This window comes from Culex quinquefasciatus, chromosome 2 (genome assembly GCF_015732765.1).
Source record: "Culex quinquefasciatus strain JHB chromosome 2, VPISU_Cqui_1.0_pri_paternal, whole genome shotgun sequence".
Lineage (NCBI taxonomy): Eukaryota > Metazoa > Arthropoda > Insecta > Diptera > Culicidae > Culex > Culex quinquefasciatus.
Window position 1 is genome coordinate 125,983,194 of NC_051862.1, and position 13,686 is coordinate 125,996,879.

The 13,686-nt window shown below is 34.2% G+C and overlaps 1 protein-coding gene across 1 annotated transcript in view; it reads left to right on the forward strand.

The window, feature by feature from the left end:
• Positions 1 to 13,686, forward strand: part of LOC6038269 (thrombospondin type-1 domain-containing protein 4) — a 332,455-nt gene that overhangs the window by 123,894 nt on the left and 194,875 nt on the right. The window lies entirely within an intron of this gene.

The following is a 13,686-nucleotide window of genomic DNA, read 5'->3' on the forward strand; positions in this document are numbered from 1 at the left end:
TATCTCATCACCGTTTCAGGCTGGAAATTATTGAAAAATACCTCTTTTTTCGCATGTCCATAAATGGAAGGGGTCGTATCGCCCCTCCGTCACGAGATATCAAAAAACGGACCTCGGATGATGATTGATAGCGTATTCAAAATTCCAAAAAACGTAGTTTTTTCCAAATATTTTCTGATGCATAAAGATTTGCCTGTCCCATTTTGAGGTCATGTCGAGGAATTTCAGGTGCTCACTTCGTAAATGATAGATTATGATGTTAGAAAGAATGTTTTCTTAGACAAAAATACTTTCTCGCACCCCCAGTCCATTAAGTCACTTTTTTGAATAAATTTTCTAAAATCGCTTGGAATCAATACAAAAACTGATTCGATCAGGTGTGTATTATGTTGAAACGATAGGTTTTTGTCCATAGATTAAGATGCACTATTAATATTGGACCAAAATTAAAGTTTTTGGACCTTCCCAGGCAGATTTAAAAATTGCATTTTTTCGAAACTTTTTTCAGAAATGCTCATTTAATTTTGGGTAGCCTATTTTTACCAGTAAAACCAATTGTAGGAAATTTCATGGCAAACATTTTTCCCTTTGATAAAATGCAATTTCCACACTCCAGAGCCGAGATGTTTGAGTTTTAGTGAGAAAAAAAGTGCCAATTTTCTAACTTTCTCGGAATACAGAAGTAAGGCCAACTAATTACATGATGTTGCAAGCATATGTCTTTTAGGTCAGGGTATGCTTACTTATAGTAATTTTGGCCGCTGAATCCGAATCTGGAATCTAATTTCGTATAAACAGTGATGTTTTGGAGCTACGCCCTTTTTCATTGATATTTGCGTGTATAAGCTGAAATTTAATTCGCTCGCAAGTTTGGTCAAATCTCGGTTTTTTTTTCAATTTTGATTGATATTTTACTCACAGAACAATTTTTTGTTTAACGTTTTCTCATGTTCTGATTATCTTATAAATATCGTATAATCGCATTTTTTTAATTTGATGGGGCTAGACTTAAGGATTGATAATTAGGCTTAGTGATTTTTCACGCTCGAAAATTGCAAATTTCACGGGGACCTAAATTTCATAACACCAAATTTCACGCAAATTTCGCGGATCGAGAAAAATGTTGAAATAACTCTGAAAATCTTATGTTTAAATCTCAGAAACAACTTTTTATACTACATTATAAATTATTCTTAAGTAAAAACTGAAAAAAATCTTCACTGACACAGAAAAAAATGTCATAATGTTTTAAGGATTTCTATCTATATTTTGAAACAAAATGCAGGGCATGTTTATTCTCATTTATTGAACTGCTTATTTAATATTCGACTAATGAAAAAAAATAAATCAAATTATTCACTCTACAGCATTGCCTTGGCGTTCTCAATTAATTAGTCGAATTTCGTAATTATTGCGAGATTCGACTAATAAAGCTACACAGTTTTCGCTGATTTGATTCTGTTTTAACATTTTGATTTTTTTTAATTTCATTTTGAAGCAATCATGTTCAATAAAAAATGAGTAAAATAATGTGAAATTTCTGCGACATTGAGCTTATTCATTTTTTTTAAATGTTAATCTCACTTTTCAACAAGCTAAATTTAAAACCAATTAGATAATTAATAAGAACAGAAAACTTTAAAAAATAGTATTTTTTATCTTTCCACCCAAATAATCAAATATCGTTAAAATTGAACAGGATTAAGAAAAATATCTGAAATGTTTATTAAATGTGGTTTCAAAGATAAAAAATACTCTTCATTTAATTATTTATTAAACAAATTATTCATTCTTTTAATTCCTTTTGGAACTTTACCTTTCATATAAAATTGCCGTTAAAATTTTGATTGCAGCGAATGAAAATATTCCTAAATTTCGTTAATTCCTAAAAAAAACAATCTGCTTTTCAAGTGAAAACAAATAAAATTTACTCAAATAGTCTTTATGGATGAATCATTAAATTTTTTGTTATTGGAAAATGATTTGAGAAAACTGATAAATTTCATGAATTTCACGCCGTCTACAAAATCCTAGAAAAGCACTAACCCTAAATTAGTAATTAAACAAGGGTCGATTAAATCTACAAAAAATAGTCATAAAATTAGTTTTATTCCTATTTGAGTTTGTTAAATTATTTTGAGAAAAATCGTTACAGTTTCACACAAACATTAAGTTTCACGGGATTTCGCGGAAAATGCCTAATTTCGCGGACTTCACGCTGTCCGCGAAATCGTGAAATTTCACTAACCCTATTGATAATAAATAAAGAAAAATAAAAATTCTAATGCATTTTTTATGGTTGCAACAAACTTTTTTATGGAAATTTTTAAGGAAATGTCTTCTAGAACTAAATTTTATTGCAATTGTTTAAATAAATTTATATGAATGAAACCACTTTTATAAAAAAATCTTTGGTTTCCTTTTTATTATACCCATATTTGCCTAAGCCACCGCCAAATCACAAAATACGATTATATGATATTCTTAAGCTAATCAGAACATGAGAAAACATTAAACTAAAATAGTTATGTGAGTAAAATATCAATCAAAATTGAAAGAAAACTGAAATTTTACCGGATTTGCAAGCGATTTAAATTTCAGCTTATTCAAATTTGGCACTTTTTTTCTCACTAAAACTCAAATATCTCGACTCTGGAGTGTCAAAATTTAATTTCCTTAGAAGGAAAAAATTTCGCCGTGAAATTTCCTACAAGATGCATGTATTTGTTTTACAGGGGAAAATAGGCTACCCAAAATTAAATGCGCATTTCTGAAAGAAGTTTGAAAAAAAAACGATTTTTTTGACATAAATCCGCCTGGGAAGGTCCAAAAACTTAAATTTTGGTCCAATATTAATAGTGCATCTTAATCTCTGAATCTCTGAATCTATCGTTTGAAGATAAAACACACCTGATCGAATCAGTTTTTGTATTGACTACAAGCGATTTTAGAAAAATTGTTCAAAAAAGTGACATATTTCAGTAAATGGACTAGACGGAGCGAGAAAGTATTTTATTATTTTTTCTTGTCTAAGAAAACATTGTTTCTAAAATCATGATCTATCATTTAAGAAGTAAGCACCTGAAATTCCTCGACATGACCTCAAAATGGCAATTTAAAAAGGTGGTAAGCCTTACGCTGCTGTATTTAATAAATAAACAAACAAACAAACAAACAAAATGGGACAGGCTAATAAAGATACATTAAATAGCCAAATATTGTAAATTGTCACTGCAATTGAAGCCAGAAAAGGCTAGTACGCACACTTACCGCACCTGTTGTGGATGGCACATAATGACTAAAAACTAAAAACTAATAACTAATAAATAATGACACACTTTTTAACAACCCGTCAAAGTTCAGTCAGCTTCCGCTAATTGGATAGAAATAGTAACTCGAGATCATTCTTGGACCAATAAACTACATTCGGTTTCACTTTCATTCAGCTTTATTTCCACTGTTTCATGTTGTTATTTTACTGCACTTTTTTTCCTAGCAGTATCAGCAGTATCACGTTCACTAGCAGCAACCTGACCCAACCAGCCCATCAGAATGGTGTGTGGGGCTGGATGAATCCAGCGTGAATTGAACTGGATTATGAAACATTAAAGAGAGTTCCGCCGGGTGCATGCGGCGACAGATCAAAACAAATTTTAAATACAAAAAAAAGAAGCAGAAGAGTGGAATCGCACTAATTGATACAACGCTCTGGTCGCGTCTGGGTTTACAAATAAATAAAAAAAAAGTGGTTAACCAATAGCCGTGTGGATTTAAATTCAATTAACGATACCATCAATGGACGTGTCCCGGGGAATCAAGTGCGGGCGAATGTCATCCAATAGTCGGTCGCGGTCGGTGAATGATGTTGATGGTGAATGAGTCTATTAATTTATTGAATTGAAGCTGGCTATGATATGTTGCTAATAAATCTTGACTAGAGGGGTTCTGATTTAAAACGCTACGTTAGAGAGCTAGATGTGCAAAATGTGGAGTGGAAATTTCAATTAAACGGGCACACTTAATTGTATGACATTCAAATTGATAATGCTGTCTCAATTCATTTAAAAAATAATTGAGTGCATGGATTTGTACTAGACCTTGTTTTGTTAATATATAATAAAATATAAAATAACACTAAGTGTAAAATTTCTGTAACGAAGTGATTGAGTAAAATTTAAAACACCTCCTCAAAGCTTAAATCGTACAACTTAGGCAACCTACGCAACTCTCCTAGCAACAGTGAAGTACTAGATCCAAAGCACCAAAAGCACCATCTATCTTTTCCTAGCCGAAGCTGGTGACCATGCGTTTGTCTAGCGTAGGAGTTTCCCTTTTGCGTGTACACACGCGTGGGATGGAAAGAAACGATCACGCCTTTCAAGCGAGCAGCACGTTTTCCAACCGTAATATTCGATTCGGTTCATCAACTATGCGCAAGTCTAGCGCACAGTCTCTAATTTGACTTTAAACGACTGAAAAATAATTTCTTTTATTAAAAATTATGATTCCAGCGAAAAATGTTTTTACCTTGTTCGCAGTTTCAGACTTTTTGTTTTAAAATATTACGTCACTCAGTTACGTTAATATAGTCTAGACTCGATTATCCGAAGCCTCTATTATCCCATGTTTCGATTATCAGAATTTCTACTATCTGAAGGATTCAAATTACATTCGGAGAATCTAATGATAAACAATTTCTATTTTTTCTTGTGAGAAATTGTGAGCTGGATTCTTGAAATGAATTTTAATTTATTTTTTGGCTCAAAATGTGATGAGGACTCATCTGACGATTTTTAAATTGATTTTTGAACTTGTAATAAATGTCCCAAAAGCCTTATTACCACATTATTTTCAAGTTATTGCTTAGAATTTATGGTAAGAATAGAAATATTTTGGTTTGTTAGGCCGTTGCAATTATTTTTCAAACTTTATTGTCACCTCCGTCAAAAACGGCCCGAAAAATCACGGGACCAATCTTAATTTATTCAGAAACTTGATTTTTTTCTGGAAACAGAAGTTTAATCAACTGAAAACTATATGAAACACATTTTCCTGAATAACTGAACTTTTCAGCACTTGTATCTAAAAGTAAACAAAACAAATATTATTTTGTGTTGAACCTTCAATTTAATTTACACATGGTTTGATGCGACATTCCATTCAAAAAGCATTTTCCGGAATTGCAAAAAATGTTGTAAGCAACTCATAGCATAGCATTGGTGTCTACCCGTAGTTGCAACTCTGTTATTGACCAGGACCTCCAAGAATTGCTCCGTGGACCACAGATGAAGAGTAGGAACCAATCATCACCACTTCGCAACTCTCAAATGTCCCTATCATGCTAGCCAATCACAGCGCCAGCCACGACCAGTGGTAAGACACGGGGGAAGTGGATAGGAATTTTAGTCCGATACTTGAGTGATGAAGACCGCTAAATCAGCTGCGTCTTCGACAAAGTATCACGTGAGGTTTGAGGGTGTTAGTAAGATGGGTGTGAAGCCAGGATTCACCGTGGTAAGTGATGCGGCCGGTCAAATCTATTTATAGTCCTTAATTCTTCGTATGTTCTTGGATTCATTTTTGGAAGCTTTCCAATTCGGTTCACCAAGCTTTTGTGGTGAATTCTGTCGTGTTGAAAGTTCAATATTCGCCTAACAATTATGCAACCAATGTCGTCCTTGAATTCAACTTGCATTCAATATTGCATTTTCCTGTTCTTAGGTTCACACAGATTCCAATCAAGTTTCTTGGATTCTTATAGCATTCTTAATCCTTCTAGACAACTAATCCTCGATGGTCTGGTGGTTAGCATTTTGTCTGCTGACCCAAAGGACGGGGGATCGAACCCCGCCGCGAGCTAATGAATTTTTCGTTCGTATTCAAGTGTTCATAATTCCTTCTTTCCATAATTTCTCGATAGGAGCAGATGGGAATCGAACCCAGAACCTTCCGCTTACAAAGCGAACAGCGTAACCATTCAGCCACGCCTACCCCTTACAAAAAATGTTGTAAAAAATGTTGTAAACAACTCATTGCAAAACTTGATTTCATCAGCACGATTCGTTGTTGTTTGTTTGTTGCATAAATTACTATTTCGATATTTCAGCTAATATATATGAAATTTTCCCAAAATGTTGACTTCACCAATTTGGCTGCCATCTTGGATTACGATTTTTTAGATCACTTTAGAAAATCTGGTGACTAATGGCTACATTTCGTTTTAATCCATTCTAACTAAATAAACAAAAAAACAACTTCAATCCATCATAACTAAGCTCTACGACTCAACACTAGTCAGCGAGAAAAAATCGTGATTAGAGTATCCGATGATTCTATTAATCGAAGCGTTTTTTTTTTCGAGGACTTCAGATAGTCGAGTCTGGACTATCCCAAGCAACACACTTTGTCAGATAAACGTATTTCCTAACTGGTTGTATAACCAATTCGCCTCGTTATCATAACTTGTTCTGCAACTCCTGTGAACTGGAAAAAGCGCACTTTTTTGTTGTATAACTTGCCAGAAAAAGATGCAAGTTATCAGAGTAAGTTGTACAAATATGTTTGACAACACTGTGCTAACTAACAAGAGATTCAACGAAAAAAGGGGGCGTGGTTTACGGCTGTGCTGTCAAATCAAAGCCCACACTGGAAAGGAAAGTTAGATAGAAAACAGCTGTCTAACCGTCGACTAACTTACATGTAAACAAACGTTTCCTATTAGAATTTCAATCAACGACGAAGCTAATAAAAAAAGAGTACGCTTGTTTCTGCAAGATTTATTTAAAATAATTCGAAATTGAATTAAAAAACAAGAAAAACAATCATGGCACGCATGAGATTAGTGTGAAATTCCCTGCAAGGCGAACTTTTAGATTTTCCTTTTTTGATGAACTTCCTCTTTCCCAAGATTCGTTCCGACGACTTCGACGATTTGTGGTTATCGCCACGGCAGGTGCAGGTGCTCTTCCGCATTGCTCCACGGGGCTTCATAGTTAATAAGCTGATCTAATCGTCAATAAGAAGGATGCTGTCTGTTTTGTTACCTAAAGAACGAAGGCTGTCATTGAAATTGATGTTATATAACTTTGTTATAACAAACCGTTTCAACTGTCATTTCGATTACCGTACCACGGAGTAATATTTAAAATCGGTTTGATTTTGACTTGTTGTTTTCTCTATCATAAACTCTATAAGCTGATAATTCGTGTAGCTTTCACCAGCGACATGTTTCCAAATTAATCGGTCAACAATCGAAACTATTCTAATCTTCAATGAATAAACATTATTGAAACTCTAAACTCCTCACGTAACAATACGCAATGTCAAGTTGAATGTGTATGTTGAGCATCAGTTATGTAATCAATTCTCCGATAACATTTGCGTAACAAAGCGAGAAAACGAGGTTATTTGTAGAATGGTTGGCCACGCCCATTTTTCAGAAGATGCCGTCACATGACAATGTTGGATAAGCAGTGAAATAAACAGTGCAATATTGTTTTTATTCAACAAACTGTTTTCGTGTCAAACATTGCAGATGAGGGAACAGCATATCAGCACTTGGACGTTCAATTACAGCTCATAAAAAGTGTTTTCGAGTGAAATAAAGTGATAAATAGCTTAATAGGAAGTGAGCAAATAAGTTTCTATCAAAAGTGTTCCAAAATAAATTGTTTTAATAGTGATAATCAGCTAATTGGATGGAGTTAGGAGCGAGTGCATATTCCCTATGTTGTGTATAAAAGTTGGAAAAGAGTGAAGTTGACTATGTTTTAACCAGGGTTGCGAATGAGCGAGCGAGCCAGAAGCCGTGCTCGCTCATTTATGAGCATGAGGACTTAACAGGTAGCTCGTGCTCGCTCATGCTCATCGCATGCGCTCGCGCTCAATGAGCGCTCATCAGCAAGTCAGGTAGATTTTTAGTATTGTTGATGAATCTGGCACAGGCCAATTGGATTGCCACTTTTGAAGATAATTTCATCGCGAAAAAGGGACATGAACTCATAAAAGTTGCATTGGTAATTTAATTTTGGTTAACCGCAGTAAATTTTCTTGAAATCATTCGTTGGCGTCGAACTGTCAAACATTGATCGCGGTGGATTGCGGGGGATACTTTTCTACCACATTTTTTGTGTGATCAATGTGATAATGGTAAATGCTTTGGTGGATTTTAGTTAATTCGAAATATTTCAAGAAAATTTACCGCGGTTAACTAAAATCAAATTAACAATGAAACTTTAATGTTGTCAGCCTATTTTTTCAGAGTTTGATAATTTAGAAAACTAGTTTTGATCAAATTCCCGATAAGTGAAAAATGGCTGACTCGCAATTAAGGTGTCTTAATTTGCTAAGAATCCTAGACATTCTTTTTAGCTTATTTCACTTTCAAATTTAGAGTAAACTGTCAAGGAATGGAATTGTTAGGTCTTAAATAAGCTGTAAATAGGATGGTAATCGATTTTTCTTATATTAAAACATGTTTTTACTTGTGAGCACGCTCATTTCTCATTTAATTTTTGGGTCGACTTTAACATATAAATAAAATAATTGATGTGAAAATTATTTAAGACACAGATTTGACATTTATTATGCAAAATTATTTAAAAATAATTGACTAAACAAGATGAGGTGCCCGGAATTGAAACATGACTAAACGTTTTACCAAGAAAAAATATTTGTGTCCCTTAAAAGATACTTTTCAGCTTTATTAAATAGTTCACTTTCACGTGTCACTCTATTATCAACTTTTTTTATTAATCGAATTATTTCTACACAGTAAAAAGTGTACATTTGGAAGGTGTAATTTTGTTAGGTTGAAAATTACCTCTTCAATGTTATGATTTTACCTCGATTTAGACTGAAAAAGTTGCATTACACCAGAAAAGTGGTAAAATAACACATTTTCAGAAGTAAAATTACGCATTTCTCTCACATAAAAGACGTACCCCTTCCCAGATGTAATATTTCTATGGTTTTTTACTGTGTACATTAAAAAAAAACAACCTAGAAGCTCTGCAGAAAAAAAGTTTTTATCGTTTACCCGTTACAGGTAAAAAATACCGCTCATTTTGCTCAATGAGCAAAAATGAGCGCGAGCGCGAGCAATGAGCATTTTCGCTCATAAAATAAATGAGCAAACACGAGCACGAGCAAACGTGAGCCAGCTCGCGTCGCGCTCATCCTCACGAATGAGCGAAAAATGCTCGCTCATGAGCGGATGAGCGCTCAAAATCGCAGCACTGGTTTTAACACTTGTATGGCACACATCTCATGAATTACATAAGTCAGTTATACAAGTAGTGAAACAAACTGATATTTAACTAACGTTGAAATTTTTTCTCGTATGTTGATCCAAAACAGCTGTCTAACTATTATTCAACAGACGACAAGTTATGAGTGCTACTTGGGATTCCATACCCTCCCATAAAGTTTTTATTCTGATTCTTGACCTAATATTAGAAAAAATCACAGTCCCCCTTAAATCTTCCACTTCTATTCTTTTGATTTTCCTCGAGTCCCAAATTTACGAGGAATTTTTCAAATCTCGACGGCGATGTTTTACTACCTTTTTGTTACTTTCCCCATAAATTTGCTCCCCCTCCATAATATCGACTGTTTTTTTTTGCTGCTATTCGCCGTACGCATATATTTTACGCTTGGAGGGTTCGAGCAATTTATTGGTGGGAAATTTTCCGCTCGATTACCGTATTTTGGGGCATATAATCACGCACGCACACACGCACGAGCGCGCCAAAAATTGGCAATGCTTAGTTCCGCCAATTATCGCTGCGCGCGCCTTTTGCAAGGGCCCTCTTCCACGAGGGGAATGTTTTCCTTTCCAGGTAATTTGCCTGGATTTGAGTTCTTTTGAACTGAAGCGGGTTTTCTGACACGGGCTTCGATACTATCTCGTTCGCGAAATGATTGATTGTGGTGGGTGCGTCATTATGAATAACTTGCATATGTGCTGCGATATGCGAGCATAACGCGAAATTTTGCTAAATGCAATGTATGAACCTTTAACCGCACCACGTGGGGTAGCAACGCGCCCTATCGGTGCCATTTGATCTGGCAAATTGAACTGCCGGTGCCGTCAGCTATCGACATCGTATCGTGATTGCACCACACACGGGTCAAAAGTGTGCGTACGCCACATGCTGCGGAAATGGCACAACTTGTGCAACAGGTCATCAAAGGGGTGATCTTTGAGCGATGTGGTGGACTATATCGTGAAACGTGCATCAGTTTATCAATTATGGTATGGTTTCAAATATTTATTTGTGGCCTTATTATCTGTATCTTAAATTTTTGCCAAAGCTTATTGCAAAAGAAGAAAAAATATTGCAACGATGAACTTTGATTTAAAAAAAGTTGGATTTTTCCTTTTTAAAACTCTTAACCATGCTGCGAGAAGAGCTTGAACTGAGGAAAGAGGTTCAAGAAGTGTAAAGTTGTTCCCTGGAACAATGTTATATGGAGAGGGATTGTCTTACTAACCGTAATGCGGAGTGACATTGATAGTATGCCAATTAATTTTTCAGATAGGGGAAAGTGGGGCAAGTGTAACAAGCTAAGGAAATGCTCGTTATAACCCATTAAAAAGTTAAAAAATCTGTCGGATTTTATTATAATCATCTTATTCTAGGTCTTGACTAAGAATTTGTCAGAACAAGTTTAATAAAAATCCTGTTTTTTAATGTAAAAAATTGCTTCTATTTTTTTTGATTTTCTGCATATTCTACTCAACTCGAACAACCCGTTGGGGCAAGAGGAACAATGCATGAAAAAACATGTTAATTTGCTTACGATTGAACTGTTATCACTTAGATACATCAGATTAGAATGTATTTGAAAGTTTTCTTCCATTTTTAGATTAAATAATAATATTTTACTAAAAATTTTATCGTTTTTACGAAAAAAATATTCCTTGGATGAAAAATAGTAAATTTTCATAATATCTCTATTTTTTGTATGGACAACTTTTTTGACAATTGTTTATCAGTTTTTAAGTACTTTCATGTATTTATTTCCCTATAAAATATGTTGTGGCAGCAATTCGTATTTTTTCCATACTAAAAATCCATATGGTACACTTGCCCCACCTGAAGAAAGTTTTTTAAAAGCTCTCAATAAAAATAATCAAAAGTTAAATCATACTTTGTAATAGGTGCATGTCATTAGTAGGGACACTACTGATCTAGGAAAAATAGCATTTTGTTAAAATGAGCCTTAAAACGAACCCTAAGCCTTATTTTGTACTTTCCAAATATTATAAGAAAACAGAGGTTTTGAAAAAAAACTTCATTAAATCTTATGCCCCGTGACGTTTACGTCGTTTTGGCGGTTATGTGGTAGTAGAATCAGCTAATTGCATTGCTAGCAGCAATTCCTCATACTGGAAATAATCAAAATTGTAAAAATTACGGCCGTACGAGCGATTGTTCCTCTTGCCTCATTAGGGTGTAATATGGTTGTATGGAAAAAAATAAAGTTGTCCAAATTTAGCTAGCACAGCAACTTTTTGGTTCCTTATAGGGTCCTTAACAATTCCCCAAAGTTTGGTAACGATTGGTTAAGTCCCCACTTTGCGCAAAGCGATTCAATTTTCCATACAAATTTGTATGGGAAAATAACTTTTTGAATTTTGATATTTAAAATCCACGTTTCACGCTATATCAAAACCGGATTCATATTCAGATGCTCTGGAATGTTTACAACTTTCGGAGAGAGTAGGCTAACTTGCTCCTATAAAAAGATACAGCGTGTTCAAAACTCGTCTAAAACGTGTTTTTTGATCGAAAATCACGTTTTAGACGAGTTTTGAGGACACTGTATCTTCTTTCAGGAGCAAGTTAGCACCATACTCTCTTCGGGAAAGTTGAAGAGCACATTCCAGAGCATCCGAATATGAATCCGGTTTTAGTACAGCGTGAAACTTGGATTTTTTAAATATCAAAATTCAAAAAAATGGTTTTTCCCATACAAATTTGTATGGAAAATTGAATCGCTTTGCGCAAAGTGAGGACTAAACCAATCGTTCCCAAACTTTGGGGAGTTGTTAAGAACCCCAAAAGGATCTAATATAATGCTGTGCTGGAAAATCGATTTTGATATTACACCCTATTGCCCCATATGGTCGTCTTGCCCCACCTTCCCCTATTATTCAACCTGTAAAACTTTTCTTATGAATTACATTTTTCAAACGTGTACTGAGCAGAAACAGTGCCCAAGGACGTTTTTCAGTAGTTCTTAAAAAAAAGTTTCGGTGAAAATTATTATTTTAAAAACCGCGGTGACTTTGATAGTAAATGTTTTTCTTACAAATGTTACAGCTTACAGCCTAAAAGTGAGCATATGGAATTAATTACATCACTTTGACTTATAATCCAGATTAAAATTTTTAATTAAATGTTTGTTTGACTAAGTTTATTAACTTTTTATGAAATGCATATAAATTTAAGGTAATATATATAAAAAGATCAAAGTTGTATGTATGTAAGTATGTATGTATTAGTACCCCTATCAGGCAGGACCTGATCATGATCAAAATTAATTGGAAAATGTTTTTTGGCCATCTTATTTAATTTTGCAGCATGAATGAAACAAAATATAAAAATTTACTCCGAAACTTGTTCTATTCAAAATGATTATTTATCTGAAGATTTTTTTTTAATTTAATTGTTCTTTCTGTAAAATGTCCAAACAATTAGTCATTCGTCTACCAAAAAAATTAAACCTTGGGAGAATTTCAATGATCCTATTCATAAAAAAGTTCAATTATAACATTTAACAAACTTTCCAAGGATTTTCGTAATTTGTTGAAAACAATTTCGTGAGGCACTTTGAACACTTTCCTACCCAAGTAGCACATATAACTTGTCTACTGTTAAATAACAGTTAGACAGTTGTTTTTGATCAACATACGAGAATAAAATCAACATAAGTTAAATCAAAAGTTGTTTCACTACTTGTTTAACTGACTTATGTAACTATTAAGTTTTGTGTCACAAAAGTGTTAAAGATAGTCAACTTCCCTCTTTCCCAGCATTAAAACACAACACCATCTAATTGGCTGATTTTCACTTTTTAAACAACTTAATTGGGAACACTTTTGATAGAAACTTGCTTGCTCACTTCCTATTGAGGTATTTATCGCTTGATTTCAGTTGAAAACGTAATTAAACGTAGCTGTAATTAAACGTCAAACTGCTGATGTTCTCCTCAAAACAGATTGTTGAATAAGAATAATATTGCACTGTTATCTAACATTGTCAGGTGACGGCGTCTTCTGAAAAATGGGCGTGGCCAACCATTCTATAAATAACCTCGTTTGCTCGCTTTGTTACACAAATGTTATCGGAGAATTGATAACACAACTGATGCTCAACATACACATTCAACTTGACATTGCGTATTGTTACGTGAGGAGTTTAGAGTTTCAATAATGTTTATTTATTTAAGATTGCAATTAGGGGGAGAGGGGGTAATATGCACCCCCTTAAGGAAAACTGTGATTTCTCAACTAATACAGCATAACTGTGGAAGAATTTTGTTCGATGTCCTAAAAAAACTATTATTTTTCGTCATCTATGTGAAAAAAGTCTTAAAAACCTCAAAATTGTTCGAAAATATCAAATTTCTAAAAACATTTTTGATTCATTTCAAACAACCATGCGGGGCAATATGCAC